General features: G+C 44.0%; 2 protein-coding genes across 5 annotated transcripts in view; both read right to left on the bottom strand.

Annotated features, from left to right (window-relative positions):
- The window catches only part of LOC128875212 (CUGBP Elav-like family member 5), a 447,698-nt gene that overhangs the window by 28,833 nt on the left and 399,904 nt on the right, over window positions 1-18,961 (bottom strand). The window lies entirely within an intron of this gene.
- Window positions 1-18,961, bottom strand: part of LOC128874964 (CUGBP Elav-like family member 4) — a 614,239-nt gene that overhangs the window by 281,589 nt on the left and 313,689 nt on the right. For 3 of the 4 annotated variants that reach the window (XM_054120193.1, XM_054120188.1, XM_054120196.1), the window contains exon 1: window positions 2,103-2,833. The exons of the other annotated variant lie outside the window; for it this stretch is intronic. The gene's annotated coding sequence lies outside the window, so the exon portion shown is untranslated. Of the gene's footprint in view, window positions 1-2,102; window positions 2,834-18,961 lie in introns of those variants that run through there. 4 annotated transcript variants of the gene reach the window in all.

The raw sequence follows: 18,961 nt of genomic DNA, 5'->3' as shown, positions 1-18,961 counted from the left end.
CTACGAAGTTGATTTGAATCACTAAAGAGGTAGCCTACACATGTTACGGTTATTTATTATTTACTGCACTAATCTCTTTTTTTTTTTATAACTTTTAAGTTCATATAAGCTTCAAAGAAACGCAAGATATTCGATAAGTAGTGCTTGTCTGTTCACCGCCATCACTTTCTACTTAAATCCCTATACCCTCGTAAATAAACCCATATAAATACCTAATAAACTACTTCGTCATTCATTGTGGGTTATAAATCTTAGAAACGAAGTGTTCTCCAGACACTTTTATGAAATTTGAACGATGAAATTTATTTCTACACCAGTAAAATTGAGCTCAATCTCTGCGAAGATACCACAGTAGACAATGTCTGGCCAATATCACCACTTTCAACACCCACATAAACATTTGCCATTGATTATACGTTACATATTCCAAAAAGGAACTATTTTTGGTCACTCTAATGAAATTTAGACAACGAAAATTACTTTTGTTCCAATGAAATCGAGATTAATGTTCGGTGTACGTTTCGCCTGAACGAGGGCGACATCATGAAATCCGGGATGCTAATATCAGTAGAATCCGGGGGTATCGCGTTATTCGCGGACGCATTATGCGAGGCTTAGAATGAATAACTGTGTTTACGCTGAAGCAGAAACCGTTGAACACATTTGAATGTGGAACAGGTGCGCGGCGTTGTTTGGAAACGGTCCGGTCTCAAGGAACAACAAATTACATATGCACATATTTAGCGGGTGAATATTATTTCAAAACAGTGAGCTCTTGGCTCGTAGACCGTGATTGTTGTTTCACCGTTACTTACAAATTCTGCATCCACTAACTTTTGTTATCACTCTATCAATTCCTAGAGCTTCGCGTCTGCGGAGCGATATTTCTTGCCTCGCGTGTTCCTCGCATTTGCGATTTTCCCGTTATAATGATCTTAATCGAACATACATTTGATCTGTGAACTGAAAATCTGATTGCTCGAACTTGGATACGTCTATTCTTGTTTAAAACTCGTGCATGCCATTTAAATTATAGCATGAAAACGGTCTGAGATTTATTATCAAACATTTTGCGATGGTGTAAACTCGGCACTAATTATGGTGTGTAATCGTGTCTCGGACTCGTTTGTAATATTATTAGCATCTTCACTCTGTACAGCCTTTTTCTAGACGAAGCAAGCGATTCGAGTACTTCAGAATATGTAAGATCGAAGTTTTCGAATCGAATAATATTATAAAGATTTTCTCAGATTTTTCTGAAATTCAGAACAAGCAAAATATTTGAGGTAGGCATAAAAGACTCAGCTTTGAGGTTGAGTTATTAGGAATTACAGATGATGGGTTAAAATAAGTTAGGTTACTCAATAGTTCACGAGTCATTATCTAAGTCGATCCAAACATCTATCAGTTAACAAAATTAAACAATTGTTCGCTTTGCTTCGGATTCCAAACACAACAAGCAAACTTCATCACCACGGTCAGTACAAGCATCGACTTGACTACTTAAATCATTCCAAAATCACAATTTCCACGATTCCCATTTCCCCATAGCAACCCCGTAAAATCTGCGACATATCTCGACCATAAAACACTCTACAATTGCCAGAATAAAATCGAGCTGGATAAAAATAGACGTCCCAAGATATTCCCCCGTGATCGACAGAAATCTCTCTTCCACCCTCATAGTCTACGACGAGAAACGGTCACGTCAGCTAGCGTTGGAAAGGCGAAGAGCCCGCACGATTTCACCTATAAACTGTTTCGCAGGAATATCAGAGTATCCTTAAACTCCCGATTACCGGCTTTCGAGTTTTGTTCCCGGAGGCGGCAACAGGTTACTGGCACGCGCCGCTTGCCGACTCGTCGAATCGACCACGGGGACGGTCGCGTGTGCGTGTCTGCTCGATTCTCGCGTGTTTCTCTCTCACTTTCTCCCATTCTCTCCCTCTCTATCTTTCGTTCATTCATTCGGTTCTTCGCTATGCTCCGGTTCTCCTTTCCCCCATTCTTTCTCGCGCACGTATGCGTCTCCGTTCACGAGAACCTCTAAATCTTGCCCCCAAACCGAAAGCGGTACGACGGAAACGTGCGTGCAATCTAACCTATGATCCATATGCGTGGCTGGCCAGTGGGTGCCCTAGGTCGCTGCACGCACACGTGCCCACACGAGGACGGGGTGACGTCGACGGCGACCACGAGGACGATCACCGTGTAGTATCGAAGGCTCACAGCGAAATCTCTCCCTCTGGGGTGACTGGTGCCTGCGGTGCGTGTCACCCTCTCCTCTCCCTGCGTCTACTTTCTCCTCCGTCTGGATAACATGCGAGTGGACACCTAGACACCTCCGACTTCCTCTGACTCGCCGTTGACGACGGTGCCTGGGTTGGCTCGCTCGGCTCTCCGCGTCGTCTCTTCCGGATTACTGTCGCTGGTAACACCGTATACGAAAGGGGGACAACGGGCACCTGCAGGAAAGGAAGCGCTCTTTGCACGACACGCGGACAACGGCGCGCCTCGATCACCGGCGATGGACGTTTCGTGGACAGGGTACGTGGTTGTTATTCGGCACAAGGCTCTCGTCACAATTGTATTCGTTAATAAACACACGTCAGTGCGCGGCGTGGCGTGGCTAAGCGTAGCGGCGAGTCGGATGGCTGACTGGCGGAGAGCCGACGACTCTCGTACGGTCTCGGTTCTCGGTCGTGGCCGTAGGGATCGCTGCTGGCTGGTAACGCGCACGGGTGGATGCCCGCCGGAAGGCTGAAAGGAGGGCGAGGAGGTAGAAACCGAGGGAGTTGGTTGCTCGAAATCGGATGGTAGGGTAGCAGCGGGGGTGGTGGCGAACGTCGGCTCTGCGCGACTATCGGAGGGAGAGTGGTACGAAAGACCGAGCGAGAGGGTCGCGCGAGAACTGACAGGAAGGCAGGGCAAGAACGGAGACCCCGATATGCCTGCTGGCCGGAGAAGGGAGGAGGGTGAAAGTTGAACGCTGGACGGAGACGGCCGATAAGCGACGAGAGGGAGAGAAACGCGGAGAGGGGCGAGGAACAAGGGCGGGAAGAAAAGAGACAGTCAATCTCCGCATGCGGTTGTAACATAGGGGTGCTCTTTCTCTGTTCACCCCCTGGTGCCGAGCTGGATAGAGATGGGAGAGGTTGGCGAGCGTTGGAGCGAGACGGCGATCGCGACAGGGGTGGGGAGAGGCACGGGGTTGCCTACCCTTCGTGTATCAAAGTAGCAACAGGCGGCCGCGGTCCTCTCTCTTCCCTCGACAGAGCCGACGAACGCCGCGCGCCACGTTTCTCGTCGACGCCAGGCGCCACTGCCGTCGACGCTCTGACGTCACGGCATCGTGACGTAGGCGTGGTCACGGATGCGCACTAACACCTCGCCTATCACCGTTGTCATAGTGACTGCTTCGCCTGTGCCCGCGTTTCGCCGTCGCTGCCGGTACGTCCTCCGCACACCATCCCTCAACCTCCTGCGTCGCCGCACACTCTTCTCTCAGACCACCGAATAGCCCCCTACACCGGTTCAACCCTCTCTGTGCCTCTCACTCTCTCCCCGCGGCTCCCTCGTCCTGCTCTTCCCGCGTTACCGCTTTGTCTCTCTGTTCCACGCTCGTCGGCGTACGGACGCTACCTTTCGACGTACGTCGACGGTACGACGCGAAAACCAGCTCGAAATCCGTGGAGGAAAGGGGAGGAAAAATCCGCGGCGTTATAAGTGGAACGAGGAGCATATCGCCCCGCAGGGAGGGAGGAAGGAACGCGTGTATACGTATATGCAAGGGTATACGCGCGTTGTCACGGTAACCGTGGCTCAAAACAAGCCTGCGCGTTTTTCAATTCGAATGCACTCGCTGGGAAGTGATGAGGTTATAATGAAGTCCCTGCATACCCGCCCGCTGCGCCGAGCGCGCGACGCCGACGTCGCCACGTTGCGTAACGCGCGTTGTCTAACAGCTGTATCTGGGAAGCGTGGGTGGGAAAAGGAGGTTGGGAACGCGTCCTTCTTCCGTGGCCCGTGCTTCGCGATTAACCTCTTCAGGGAAATCAGGCATCGGGTCGCGTGGAGAAAAAAATGTCGACTTGTGTTGTCTAATTTGAAATGCGTATACAGTCCCATAAGTATTCGTACCCTCTATGTTTGTTGAAGATATTTGTCTAAATTGAACAATAGTTGGAAATATGGAAAATATTTCAAATACATGTGGAATGTATCGAGGACAGTCTGGTTAAGTATGAAATGTATAAAGCACTAGAATACAGATTTCATTGTAAGACACTGTAATTCTGCGAAAAAAACAGCGCAGCCTCGTTAAAAAGAAATCGAGATTAAATATCAGACTATGAATTTTAATTTTCCTCCGGCGAATCTTGAGAAAGAATTGTTTAAACTCGGTGCAAAACCTCGAAGTTGATGAATTTTAAACGACTTGACACGATCAGGTTCGAAGTGGTGCTGCTGCTTGGAGAGGCATCACCTGGGAAATTGCTCAAGAGGATTTAAAAGCTGATCCCTCAATCTCTCAAATGCTTCTTTTTAGATCGCAGGGTATTTTTAAGAAAATTACGGAACTCCAGTCTTCTATTTTTCAGACGATTGCAAGGTGATCTTTCAATTCTGTTATGAAGTACATAAATAAATTTCAGCGTAAATAATAAATTATTTCCATACTAATCAACGATACTACAAATCAATCTCTATTTTAAAATATTAATCTGGTGAAATACCAAACTGTTAGCAGCTCTATAGTATATATTTATAGCGGCGAACAGATACAGGGTGAATGTATATTCCTCTGAGCCAGACTAAAGTTTCGAAATCCCAAAAGTTTGATTAAACATGAATTTAAATAAATTAGTTTATATATTCATACCGTAAATAATATGCAATTTTGATTTTAAAAAGGAATGCCTCGTAAATGAGGCAACACCTTCCTGTATATACTTTTGGAGGTTGTTGCAAAAAAATGTTCCATTATGAGATGTAACGTGTCCAGTGGAATGCTCGTAACGTCTGCTTGGATTTTCATTTTAAGTTCGCGGATAATGCGTGGGCGGTCTACCTAAGCTCTGCTTTCGAGTGAGCTGTAGAAAAAATAATCTCATGCGAGATTATAAATGAGGAAATATAAAAATATATTTTCTAAGTATTTCTAGAGGAACAAATACATGGTCACTCTCGGCTAGTAACACCTGCACATATTTAAATTTTGTTCTTAATTCGATATTATCTTATTTTTATAAAAGTATGTTTTTCGTTTCAATCATGCCCGGTAGTGCTTTCCTCTTCGTTGGACTAGTTTATTCCAAACATTTATATACTACAGGATGATGATTCAAACTCATGTTGTAGCTATTCGTTAGTTGATTGTATATAATATCGCAGATTGGAAACTTCGTAAAAAATTCCAAACACGAAGGCAATGAAGAATGAGTGGTATGAACTGGAGAAGCGAATGAAAAACCTCTAGGGATCGGCAACTCACAGGATCGAAACAAGGAATTTCCTTTCACAGGAATATAAAGATATTAAGACATAAGTTCATCAAAAAGTTATCTGAATAATGAATTTCTGTCCACTGTTATTTTTAATAGACAAAAGTACGAATCCAGTTTCTATTAACGTTTCACCAAAATTAAAAACACCATTCTCCAGTGATTTCAAATTGATAAAATAGCTTAATTAAATGCTACAAATCTCAAGCTCATTCCTCATTCATCGATAACTCTGTCCAACCTGGTAAACATTGTTCTAATCGAAAGTACACATTTTGTAAACTCGTCCGCAAAGTTAATTCAGTTTGGACGAGACCGCAGAGATAGAAATAATTGGTCTTAGAAATTGTTTAAGCCGCGTCATTTTGAATTCCACAGCTCAACTAGTATAGCTGGCGGTTATTATGCATTAGAAACGTACGTCATGGCTCATGCACCGCGAACATCGACACGATCAAGTTCCGCCTAAAGCGTCTGTCCTAAAGCCCGATTCAAACTCAACCATTAGTCGCGAGGTAGCTGTTATACGTATCTGGGCCTAATGAGATTTCCATGTAGCGTGAATGAATTGCTCCGAATGCATTCATACATAGATACGCATCTGTACGTGTACGTGCACGTGTACACACGATGAATCATTTCTGCGTGCCTTGCGTCATACCTCGTGTTTCGATATCCTGATTTTTGTCAACATCACTCGTTCCGGAGAATTAATAATGGTACACCAGTTGCAAACTGGCGGCGAGTGACGTAATTTAAAATTACAATGACACCGGCCCGCCGAACTTAATAAACTCCGCTGAACAAGTTTAAAGAGAGGCGAATGGAGTTTCGGATTTTTAGTTGGATGGTTGACGTTCGAGGATCGCCTTTATCAAGAAAAGTTAAACGTTACGTCGCGTTGAAATTCTATTTTACCCTGTAAAATCGAAAAGTCGACCCCGTCGACGACGACTACAAAAATTGTTCGACGCGTCAACGTTGGGCAACTTTGCAGCAACGGTTTGCTCAATCGCGTTTCAAGGCAGAAAAATACTTTAACTTAAAAGTTGAATGAAATACGCCTAATAGGATTGGATCATTTTTAAAATCTACATGATTTAATTTTTCGTTTTTAGAAGACTTTGATAATTAAGGGTAGTTTTATTAAATTCAAGATAATCTTACTGGGTAATTTTTAATAATTGGGTAATATAATTTTTTTGGATTTAGGAAACTTTCATAATTGGTATTAACTTTAATAAAAGCAAGACATGGGGTAATTTTTAATAGCTAGCAAAGATATTCTTTTTCGCTTTTAAGGGAAATAGGGAAATAGTACGATAATTTTTCGAGGACTGAACAGAGGAAAAGTATAAATTGAATTACTGCGAGTTAACAAATAATATTCCTAACAGTATTTGCCGCGTTAAACGGTCCGTTCGTTTATCAAACGATGGGGTATAATGGAGACTCGATTTGTAAGAAAAAGTAATTATTACAAGTTGGGTTTCTTCGTGAATTCGCTTGGTCGCAGTTTGCTCGAATACAAATGGATTCTTAATTATCCTTAATTCGCGCCAAATCGAGCTTCCGAGCGTGACGGGCTGCGCGACGCAGCCCGGTGTCATTAACGAAATAATGGGAATTAATTTTGACTAGTGCTTCACTTCGGCAAATCAATCGCGCTCTCGGGAAAGCGATTCAATTCCGCCATTATGGATTCCGATGAACAGACCACGTGCATGCAATAATTTAATTCTGAAGCATGGCCTTTCTCATATTATTTGTACTCGCGTACGAAATCAGCATTCCTCGAGCCAAATGTACATATCATATATCATATGATGATTTTCTGCAGCATATACACCGTTCCTCGAGTCGCAAGGAATTCATGAATCCCTTTAGGAGGAGGTGGGTAGAGAAAATGATTTTTGAAAATTTTTTTGTTTAATAGTATCGGCTTCCAACTGTATTCTGCGAAAATTTGGATTAAAAATGTCAAAAGTTGACAAAGCTTCAGGCCCTGTTATTCATCACCGTCGCCTAATATTTTAAAAGCATTCTTCCAACAATGGTGTTTTCAGAAATGGAAATCAAAATGCTATGACTGATCAATCGATTTGGTTCCAATTTTGAACAGGGAGTTTTACTAGAAGTATAATTTTTTTTAATTGATGTTGTAGTTTTTTTTCATACTAATCACAAACGTAACTAAAGCCTAAGAAGAACTTTTTCTCGCGGTTACGTAACATCTTACCAAGATTTCGATTTTTATACTTATAAATCGTAATTCGACTCTGTCCCACCGTCCTTTGCCCCCTTTCATTTCCTTTACCCTTTACCCACACCCTCCCTTCCAGCCCTCTTCGACTACCCTAAACCTCCTACAGTCTCTCGGCTTGCGACCCAATTACAGCGATACAACACGACCTCCTCATGTCCCCCGCAAATTAGGTTACGGAGGATCAATTCTTCGCTGCATGGTAACACGATTAATCAAACGGAAAAAATGTATCTGCAAGAGGGTGGAAGGGCTAAACGACTGCAACCTTTGTCGAGTGTCCATGAAACCGTTCGTTCCACGATAGCTTAATGAAATTTCAATGTAGCCGGACTCGAAGGCGCAAGAATAGAGGCGAAACAGGGAGATATTCGATCGGTTCGCGGAAGGAGGAGCCTTCAAGATGGATGGCTCCCAGCGAATGTCCCCCGATAAGACTCGAGTGGACGATAAAATTGAGACGTTTGCTTTTTAATGCTCAGCGAACGCGGAACGGATAAGGTAATTACGAAGTAACGACGGTCGACGTAGTCGGTTTCTATATAACCGTCGCACAAGAGAAAAATAGACTCGCGGTGCGGGGTCTCGTGCTTCGCAAAGCGGTTCTATAAAGGAGGGAGAGCAGGAGGAGGCGGAGAGAAAAAAAAATCGGGGAAATACACGATTCTACGTACATGAAATTGAGTTTGAAAATGTTTGATGTTGATTGTAGGTAATTCAATCAGAGCGTAGCGAGTAATGAGACGGAAGCGGGGCTAAAACCCGGCTCGCTTGGGCGAATGCTCGTCGACTACCCTCCGTTGTCCCTCTCGCCCCCTCCCCCCCCCCACCCCTCTTGGTGGCTCCCTCTGTCCCTCTCGCTCGCCTCGACGATTCCCGCCACTCGTCGCGTGGCACCGTCTCCCTCGATCCCCGACTTTCTGCCGGCAAGTTCGATCGTACCGTGAATATGAATTAAGTTGATACGATTTGGACAATCTACCGCACGGCGGGGGGCGCGTGGGATGGTAACCAAAAGCCATTATATGGAAGCAAATCGTCCGATGGTGATTTCCTTAAAGTGGATCAGCGAGCATCGCGTCGGAAAGGAACCGAGAGGGTACGCGTGTTTCGTTCGTTGGCTCGGAAGGAGTATTAGGATAGATCAGTGGCTATGGACGCAAGAGGGGGCGGAAAGGTGGAATCGGAAACCCGAGAGTGATCGGAAGAATCATAAATTGAATTTCAGTTTTCTCAGCTGATTCCTTTAGACGATTTTCTTCCAGACGATGACCTCGACAACTTGTCTAAAAATAATTGAAGTCGGGCGGTGATGCACGTTCACCAACAAATGGGCACTGATTAATAATTCGACCATCGAGGAAATCTGACGCGAGTTTCCCAGCGTCGTTCGAGGGAAAACCTCGTCAGGCATCCGATGAAGCTTTGCTACGGGCGCGGAATAATTTTCACCGTTTCCGCGACACGTACGCGCACGGATAAAAATACCGGTCGCCACTATTCAGAGGCATCGTGTCTCCCTGCTTTCGTCATATAACTAGCCATTGTTTTCCGGCGGCCGAAATTCAGTAGCGCCTGGCAACGTTGGACCGACAGAATCGGAGAACAGGGATGGCGCCGCGCAACGTTCCAGGCGTAGTTTCCCGGGTAGTGGTGTTACATTGTTTCATATGGGCACATTGTTTACGAATCCATACACGCAAAACAATAAAGGGACACCTCCCCCCCCCTCCTCCCCCGATATACAGGTACATTCGTCTCACCCGCTTAGAGCCCGCCAATTTATCCGAACACCCGCGCGCCACCATTGCAGCCAGACTTGCTCGGTCCCTCTTATGCAACCGCTGAATCGAATCGAACACGGTCGTTGGAAAACAACCGGCGACTCGAGAGAATCGATCGGAGAAGTTGTTTCGATTTTATGCGGATAACGTTCGACCTTGACACTCGCCAATGTGTGCTACGCGAGCACAGCTCTTTGAGAGAAAAAACCTTAATTAGTTGAGGGGGTGGAATACTTTCAAGGTTATGTTAATCCTTTGCACTCGGGGGCTTTCTTTCTGGTATCTACCAGCAACTCGAGATGCTTTCTTAGCATTCTATTACTACGAATGCTGAGCTTAGATTGACTTCGAAGACGTAGTCCGATTCGTGATCGCAAACTAATTTGAGATTTGAAAATCAGGTCACCTTTACTACATCGAATTTTATTTTATTGACACTTCGAATACCAAAGAAGTTAAACCTAAACAAACATTATTGTTCGTTGATTTACTGGTAACGTTTCTGGTGTGTTCAGTTTCTTTAGAATATGCACCATGGATAGGAAAAACAAGAACGTAAATCCAAATGTTGGGATTGCGCTTTAGATACTTGCTCGTCATCGTTCTGGAAGGTCGACGAGCGGACGTTTTCAAAATGGCGCATTCCCCTCTCGATGACATTCAATCCCTGGAATGACAGTCGACTCTCAAGAAGCTGCTTACTCGGTCGGCTAAATATTCCCGCGATTCTTCCTTCCAGGAATTTCAATTTTTCTCGACCACGCGAGGCGGTTTCCCGAAATTAAATGGATGTCAAGCCTCTATCGACCCGGAGGCCCCACGAACCCCCGATATCCCCGTGATTTTTGTTCTTCCATAGCGATCGACCGTGCCGCTCTTTCAGCGGCGTTTACGATCGGTTCAACCTTCTTTACGAGCGTTCGACTGTTTACCCCTTTCAGTCTCCTTAACGTCTGTCCGTTCCATGTCGAGACCTCCCCTCGCTACCCTTCGGCCTTCATCGATTCTTTTTTCCATCTTTTTTCTCCGCTTTCTTTGTTCTCTCGTTTTTCCTGAAATACGCAACGCGACGGAGGAGCGTTTCCTCGATAAACCGTGCCACTGGCTCGGATTTCAATCTTTAGATGGACACACTGCTCCCTCCGAAGACGAACCAAGTGTATACAGGGTGGTGGATGTGTACACATGCGCGGACGAAGTGTGTATCGGTTCGGTAGTATTGCGGAAGTTGAAAGATTTCATTTTGTTGGAGGTAGATTATACAACTTGTCGCTGTTATTTTGTTGGTGGTAATTAAATGCATTTCTACATTTCTTCCGTGCTTTGGCCTTTTACAATACGTGCACAATTATTGATAAAGTCTATACCGGTATAACGTTGTTCAATAACATTATATCGGTATTCGTAGCATTCGATTTCTTTCGGGGTAATAGAGTAACTACCTAAAAACACCGATATTTCTCCGTTATTTGTAATACCGTTTCGAACTCTGTTTTAAGCATCGCGAAGTCTCAGCATAGCTTTACCAGTAACGTAAGGCCAGGACGTAAACGATACCGGTTCAAGAAGAACAAGAGTTCTTTCTTGGCCTTCTGCAATCGTTCCGAGCTCGTGCCCTTTATCCCCTTATAAAATCCAAAGAACCACGGATCCCCGAGGGGTACGCAGAGGGTTAGGAGAGTAGGGAGGGGGGGGGGGAGGGTGAAAGCGGCTCGGTTGTTATTCCCGTACAGCTGAACTTAATTCCGTAACTCGATCGACCGCACCGGATGAAACTTACCGGCGGTTCTCTCCGGTAAACCCCATTACCTTCTTGAACGACTGCGGTTCCTCGTCAAGGCTGAGTTACGAGAGACGCGGGAGAGATACCCCCAGCGAAGAAGGGAGATGGAGAGGAGAGGATGGTGGAGGTAGGCAGGATGGACAAGACGAAATCGGGATGATAGTCGAACGGAGCAGACCCGAGAAGAACGAATTACAGATATAGAAACCGGGGGAGAAGCAGATACTGCCGCGAGAAGGGTAGGGGAGTGGTCGGAGCGGAAAGAAAGAGGTTACCTTGAAACAGACCTGGCGAGCCAACGAATGGCGGGCACCGCGGAAAATGAAATCCCTTTTAGCCCCGACCAACCCCCCTCCCCCCCCCCCTTCCTTCTTCATCCCCCAGCCGGCGTAAAGGAAGGTTCGCCTTGTCTACGGCACGACATCGGCATCGGATTAGCGTAAAATCGAAGGGCGCTGACTTGGTCGCTCGTAAATTGACTACAAAGTTTGGAGAGAAGGCAGAGGCGGCGGGTGCCCTCCGCTCGTCGTGCCACCGATGGCGACGGCGGCGGTGGTGTCGGCGAAGCACAAAGGGAATCGATTCCCGGTTGAATCGCGATCCACGCTTCCCAGCCAGCACTCTTGCTCCCGTGCGCCATTTTGTCTTCCCGAATCTGTGACCATCAGCATGCAAAGTGGATAAAGTTTCTAGACTACACTCTCCGTCGCCCTTTCTTTGCTCGCTTCCGAATCCTATACCTGGCCTCGCGCCACCCAACCGTCGACTCCACGGTTCGCTATCGCCGGCCCGCGTCCTCGTTCCCTCGGTCTCGTTTTGATTCGTTCCTATTCCAGATTGTTTCTCGGCACCTCGAGTCTTTCACGTTTCTCTACCGCGTGTCCTCGTTCCAGTATTTTTCCTTCTCGAGACCAGGACCGGGTTTTACAACGATCCAGGCGCATCGACGCGCCTCTCTACCAATTCGGAATGCATCCGGGTGGGGGGAGGGGGGCGGATCGAATTTGAGTAGATTTTTTTTTTAGAGGTGGGGGGGGGCGTGGGATACCCGATCCTCTAAGCAACGAAGGGAACCCGACGGAATATGGATATAAGTGTCCTGGATTCAATTTGGGAGCAGACTTTCCGTGATACGTTCCAATCGAGCCAATATCACGCTCGAACTTCGACGATACTGTACTTTTCCTGCTACGAGTCTAATCAGAGTTTCTCGAGAAAGTGTTGTTGAGAGTTAATGGGAACTGAACGATTATTCGGGGGTTTTGCGTGTTGAGCTTATTTGTCGCGATAGATTTGATAGATATGATAGATGAGCAAGGTTTGGCGTTTCTTTGTAAAAAAAAACTATGACTTACGTGTTTGATTTGGAAACATGAAGCCTTTCGTTTAAATTAGACAAATTTCTTCGATAGATATAGAGGGTACGAATACATTTAATCGACAATAAATAATATTTTGAATTAAGAAAGGGAGGCTGGATTGGTTTATGTGAAGTAACGAAAATGTCGAAGAAAAAGTACGCTTCATTAAAATAACCTGCGTTCTGTGTTCTCATTAATTTGAACCGTAATGCGACAGCTGAGTACGCAGGATCTCTCGTTAAACTATTTATTGAAGCCTAATTCGACGTGGAAGCTACAGCCCTCTGGCTAGAGTCCTTTCAGTATTTGATAGTCAAACGGTTGGTCCTTCAAAGCGCCATTTGGTCGCTACTGAGAAAACACTAGCCTGTTGCCTTAGGCCTGGCTTAAATTAAGACAATTTAGAGGCTTAATTGTCAGACACTTTCTTCAGATAATTGAGACCTGCAAAGGTCAGTCCCATGCCATTGGGATCTACTTGTCACATTCATTAATTATATTATAACACGTCTCCCTGAGTATGGCATTCGTACAAGAATCATTTCTTTGCAGAATATTCTACTGAATTAAAATATAAAAAATTGTAGTAATTCTTTTAGTTTAAAACCACCTAATTAAAATAATTAAGTTCACCTGTATACAAACATTATGTTTTGAATATGTATCTGAAAATAAACAGTGAGTCTAAATTAAAATGGAAAATGTATACCTGATAACGAGCTTCATGAATTATTTCATCAAGATTCCTTTTCAATGTGATACTCCAAACAATTCAATCAATTTGATAAATCAGAAAATTGTATCGAAGACCTGCAAATGCTCATTCAAGTAGATAAGTTCATAGATCCTGACCCAGAAAGAACATCCATGCTGTGCGTGAAACCACGATTCGCTGGAACGATTTTCAACAAAAGGGTACGGGCGCTAAAATTTTATGGAAGATCGATATAAAGTGGAGAATATATTTTGTCCCTTCTTGAATATTTTAAGGCGCGTGATCGCGTGCACCGAAGTTCACAGCTTTCGCGCATAACCGACTGGTTAAATGGCAAATTTACACTTCAACCCGACACGGGTTCGGCGGAACTTGAGATTTAGCGTGCGACGCGAATGCCAATGGCGTGACAACAATGCGATATTTTCAAAGACTCTTCAAGTCAGAGGTTCCCGAACTTTTCGAGATGAATACCTTCAAATTAAAGGAAATCTCTGCGATCGAAATAAGTGGGAGAGTTTAAAATGTTCTGAGATTAATATACTTCAACAGTTATTGAATTTTATTGATCCGTATACAGAGTGTTTCATTTAAAATGGAATTATTCAATATCTCGTAACAGAATAAAAGTTATTTAGTTTGAATAGACTATCAATTTTCCAAACTAGCTATGAATTACGGAATATATCGTAAAACATAATTTACATGCTATACCTTTGCAGTATTTTGTACTATCCTGCAATTACACGTATTAATTATCTGCCGTCATAGTTGCGACGATGCATTAAAATAATTGCGTTTCATGGACATAAACGAGAGAATTACCAAAGCTTCATCTTCGATATTGATTCGACAGAACTATATTTAATTATGTCGACAGATGAAAGCTACATTATTTAAATTATCATTACGTTAAAATATCGAGTAGATGACAAAGTTGTATAGTAAACAGATTACACTGTCGTTGTTTGCTAATATACCGTTGATTAACAATATATAACGCGTCCAGCCGCCAGGATTACTGTTTTCGCCCAACGAGGTGAAATATTTTGCGTTATTTACGTAGATATCAATCAATTCCGAATCCATATTACATCTACAGATGGAAATTAAAGGACGAATAATCACGTGAACGATATTTGTTGATTGACCTACATACCCTGGTAAAGTTCGTATCGTATAAAAGGCATCGATCATCCTGCTATTAAGAGTTTCTTTATTTTCACAAGGGTGCATATTCATGTATGCCGGGATGGAAAATTAATTCAAAAATAATTCTTTCCGCGCGAATGAAGTTGCCTCGTTTACAATTCGAACAATATATATACAAATTCGCGTGACCATACATCGAAACGAGCCTTTTATCGTTGGTAATTATCACTATACCATTATTTCCGTCTACGATATTTCATCGTACGCGTGCACACTTTGGTGTCGCCGTACGGCGACGCTGATATACATATTCATGCCGATAGACGCGAGTGAACAGGTTGATGTTCAGGTGCAACGTTGTAATAAAGAGAATACACGTTCATTTGCCGCTAACCATAGATATGTTACGCTATTACGTTGTCAGTTCCTTTGATCTAATGAGATGATTGATCCAAAAGCACCATGAATAAATGACAAACTGCGAACCAATAAACATGCTTCTTTATCAAAAACTTTCGGAAAATTAACCGAAACATCTAATAATTCAATGTTCTCGGTTCCTGTAGCCGACGAATGCACGTAGGGTTCGTAACGCGAAACTCAGCGTAAACAATCGGACCGGTACGCGCAGAGGTGCGTTTCTAATTAAAGCGGCCAGCGATAGTTTTTCTCGTTATGAAAATTTTCGCAGCCTCCAGGACTTCGCCTTCCCACCCCCTAGGAAATTCCTCACTTTGAGGGACAACGAATTAATTTATCACGTTGAAACTCCCCCGGCGTCAATTAATATTTCCGGAGTTTATTATAAATTTTCCCCGGGCTGGTTTCAGCCCCTGTTTTTCGCGGGCGCGACGACAATCGTTTAAAATACGTACCTGGAATAACTGGCAGTAAAAACACAGGTTGCCGATCCGCGTACGTACCTCCCACGCGCCGACATATTTCCCTCGCGTGAATGACACACGGCGTCGAGCTATTCGAATTTCAGGATTTTGCAGAAACGACCCTCGTCGCTCTGGCGACGTGTCAAGTATTATCGCATCACCTGCCGACACCTGGATGATCTGCTGATGGCAATTCGGTCGGCGGAGCTCGCGCGCTTGTTACGATGACGCATACTCCCTGGAAGAGTCCTGGGGACGCGTAGATACACAACGCCAGCGCGCGGTGAATCGATTTTCTCGCATAACAACGCTATAACAGTGTCAATATATTAAGTCTGTTCGCAAACAAGCCGCGCACAGCCTACGCACGGGGCTTATAAGATGCAAAGGCACGCCAATGTTGTTTAAGTTGAGGAAACGCGGGATAAACGGCGCGTTCCTCGCGTATCGATTCTATATTATTTTCAGAAGGTTGGCAGTCGCGTGTAACGTCATAGAAGGCTTTTATTGGCGTTGTAACGAGGATGGGTATCGGTGAAAAGTAGTTGTAAGACGAAGTACTGGGTGTGGGGAGAGATCTTATTGTATCGAAAATACCTAAATAAGAATTTAGAGACCCGCTGCAAGGAAACCTTGGCCTTCGATTCTGTTCATGGATGCAGTTTTATTTGTGGATCGATAAGCTGCTCGCGCGCATTATATTCTAATAGAAAAGAAAATATCAGTGTAATGTACACAGAGTAAATAATATAGGAAGGTAGAAGATGTAAAATAGAAAACAATAAGAAATGCGAGTTAAAAAATAACAAGTGTAGCGTGATCTAGTTGGGGAAAATCTCCCGATTAAAATGAGTCCAAACTTAGTATCGTTTGGACTGATTAACTCATGATATAGTATTATGTATGTATTATACACAGGGACACAAGATTTTTGACAAATTCTAATTTTTTTCAGACGATGACATGTGATTATACAAGTCTCACCGCTTTCACCAGGAATCATCGACTTATCGTACTCACCTGGGACTTGCTGAGTAATATGTAACTGAAATCCACCCTCCATTTACGGGATGAGGTCAAGATAACCACTGTTCTTCCGAAGTGTGATGTCTTACACCGTGGTGGTAGAAGTTACCTACTCGAAACTTCGTGCAACTACCCTTTGTGTACCTTCGAGTCTGGCATTGAACATTCAGTGGAGCGTGGAAACGTTCAATTACAGAAAACGTTACACCGAATTTATTGCACTGAGCATGTATTACTTTAAATGTTTATTTTCAAAACACAATTTAGGTGTAACATAGATAGTATAGCATTTGACTATTTACATTTCAAATATGTAACGATCCAGAGAGATAAATTAAATTTCAGATTCCATAACACTGATATGAATTTGAACACACTTGAATACACTTGCGAACAAATTATTGAACTCAAAGATCAAAATTTGTTTAACGATTTTCGGGATGGATATCTCCAGACAGGGGACATCGAACTTGCAGGAAACTTCACGTCGTTACCGAAGTTCTGCCCACCGCCAATAATAGGACACGTACCGTTGCAACCCCCAACGAGGAAAGATGTGCTAACGATGCGATGGGTCGCGATATGCCCAGGAACTGAGTGTCTTGAACTCGGTTGGCAAGCAGTTGTCAATCACTCGTCGCTCCAGGATCTTGCCAGCAGTCGATTAGACATTGTGTCTTGAAAGCAATCAGGCTTCCAGCAGTGAGTTCTAAGTTTGAATCGGAAGCACACAAGCTTCAGACTGTTGAAGAGGACTGTCCATCAGTCTTCTAGTTTTAATCCATTAGGCTTCGATAAGGTGGGATTGCGATCTATATTTGTAATATTTTAAATATTTCGCCGGGACGTCAGGTCTGAAAGAGTTAATTACAAAATTTAAATCTAATCACCTTATCAATAACCAAACATGGAAGGCTACGGTATTCCCAACTAGATTCACGCACCGTCCCAAAAATCCGTTCCTATCCTAATTCACAGCATCCTCGCTTCCACAGTTTAAATATTCCCGCGAAGTATATACCTCCCGGCTTCTTATTACGCCGGAATTGCATTCTTAATATTTAATAACGAAGCTAGTTGCAAACTCGACATTGCGCGTAGACGCACAAGCCAGGCCGCATTAAAAATTCCGCGTTAGAGGAAGAACCATGAGTTAAACGACGGGGGATTTAATCGTAGCCTAAAACAGTTTATTCCCACCCCTGCGGAGGATCTCTCGGCGAGGTAACGGGTCGACGAGTGGCAGGCGAAAAACGAAGGGGGCGAAAAAATGGGAAGAGAGATTGAAGTCGCCGAGGTGCAGGCAAAAGCTCTAGGCTAGTATATTACGCTATCCGGAGCCGGATCGTGCCTCAAGACACGTTATTCAATTACGGACTAAGAGGTGCAGGGCCGACGGAGGGTAACTCGGGGACGAGCCATTTTCTCTTCAGTGTCCACTGGAGCCCAAGCTGGCTTCTATCAGGACGGAATCATAGAAAGACAAAACCCCCGGCCAGAATCTCGTTCCAGTGCTTCTTCAGGAGAAGGACTCGAAGGGCGCACACGGCGGGACAAGGAACGATAGCAGATGGGCAAGGTTAGGCGATCGGGATGAGGGTTCGATATATTGAATTATGGACTACGTGGCTCTGATTGAGACCGACTTTGAGGCGTGGATTACGCGGCAACTATCGTTAAGAGGATCCCGTACCTTGACTCCCCGAACGGTGAGTCTCTCCCGCGGAATTTCCCCCGTGGAACACCAAGGGATTCGGAACCCCATCAATTTCGACAAAGGTTTCCCCCGGCTACGCTCGCTGGGAAATTGTGTTAGGGCTCGCTGATGTAACGCGTGCCTACTTAATTATAATAAACGGTACGTAGTCTTGAGATGATTCGTTAAAACGATACGCAGAGTTTGATCGTCACTGATTATAGAAATAGTTTGAGATTTGCTAGTCTGGCTCCCTCGAGCGATGTAACGAGGCATTATCGCGAACGTGCAGTTTGCGGGTGAACACTCGAAATTGAAGTTTAACATCATGGTTTAGCCCTTTTTTTTTGTAACTATAAATAGGAGTAATTACAATGTTGGTATGGGTGAGATTTATGGTCAATGGTATAATTGTTATTTTTTTGTATTGCTTTATATTTTCCAGAAAAGAAAAATTGAATGAAAACGTTATCAATCCTTGTTCCTTCTAATTCTACTTTTACTCCTTCATTTTAAATTTCATTATATTTATCATCTCTCTATTCTGTCACCTCCCTTACATTTTAATTTACTGGATTATATCTCAATTTTATTTTTTTCCAATCCCAAAAGTATCGTCTGTATTAATTCAAAATTGCGATGGGAATTTGTAATCGTCAAACTTTTATCCATGTTCCATCATTCGTCCGTTAATTGCCTTACCGCGCCGCTGCTGAAAGTGAATATTTCCAATAAAGTGCAGCCAATCCTCCCGGTCCATTGTTTAAAAAATATATTTCGAGGAGCATCGATA

This window comes from Hylaeus volcanicus, chromosome 4 (genome assembly GCF_026283585.1).
Source record: "Hylaeus volcanicus isolate JK05 chromosome 4, UHH_iyHylVolc1.0_haploid, whole genome shotgun sequence".
NCBI classification, from domain to species: Eukaryota; Metazoa; Arthropoda; class Insecta; order Hymenoptera; family Colletidae; genus Hylaeus; species Hylaeus volcanicus.
The sequence above is the reverse complement of the archived record's forward strand: the minus strand, read 5'-3'. Positions and strand labels throughout refer to the sequence as shown.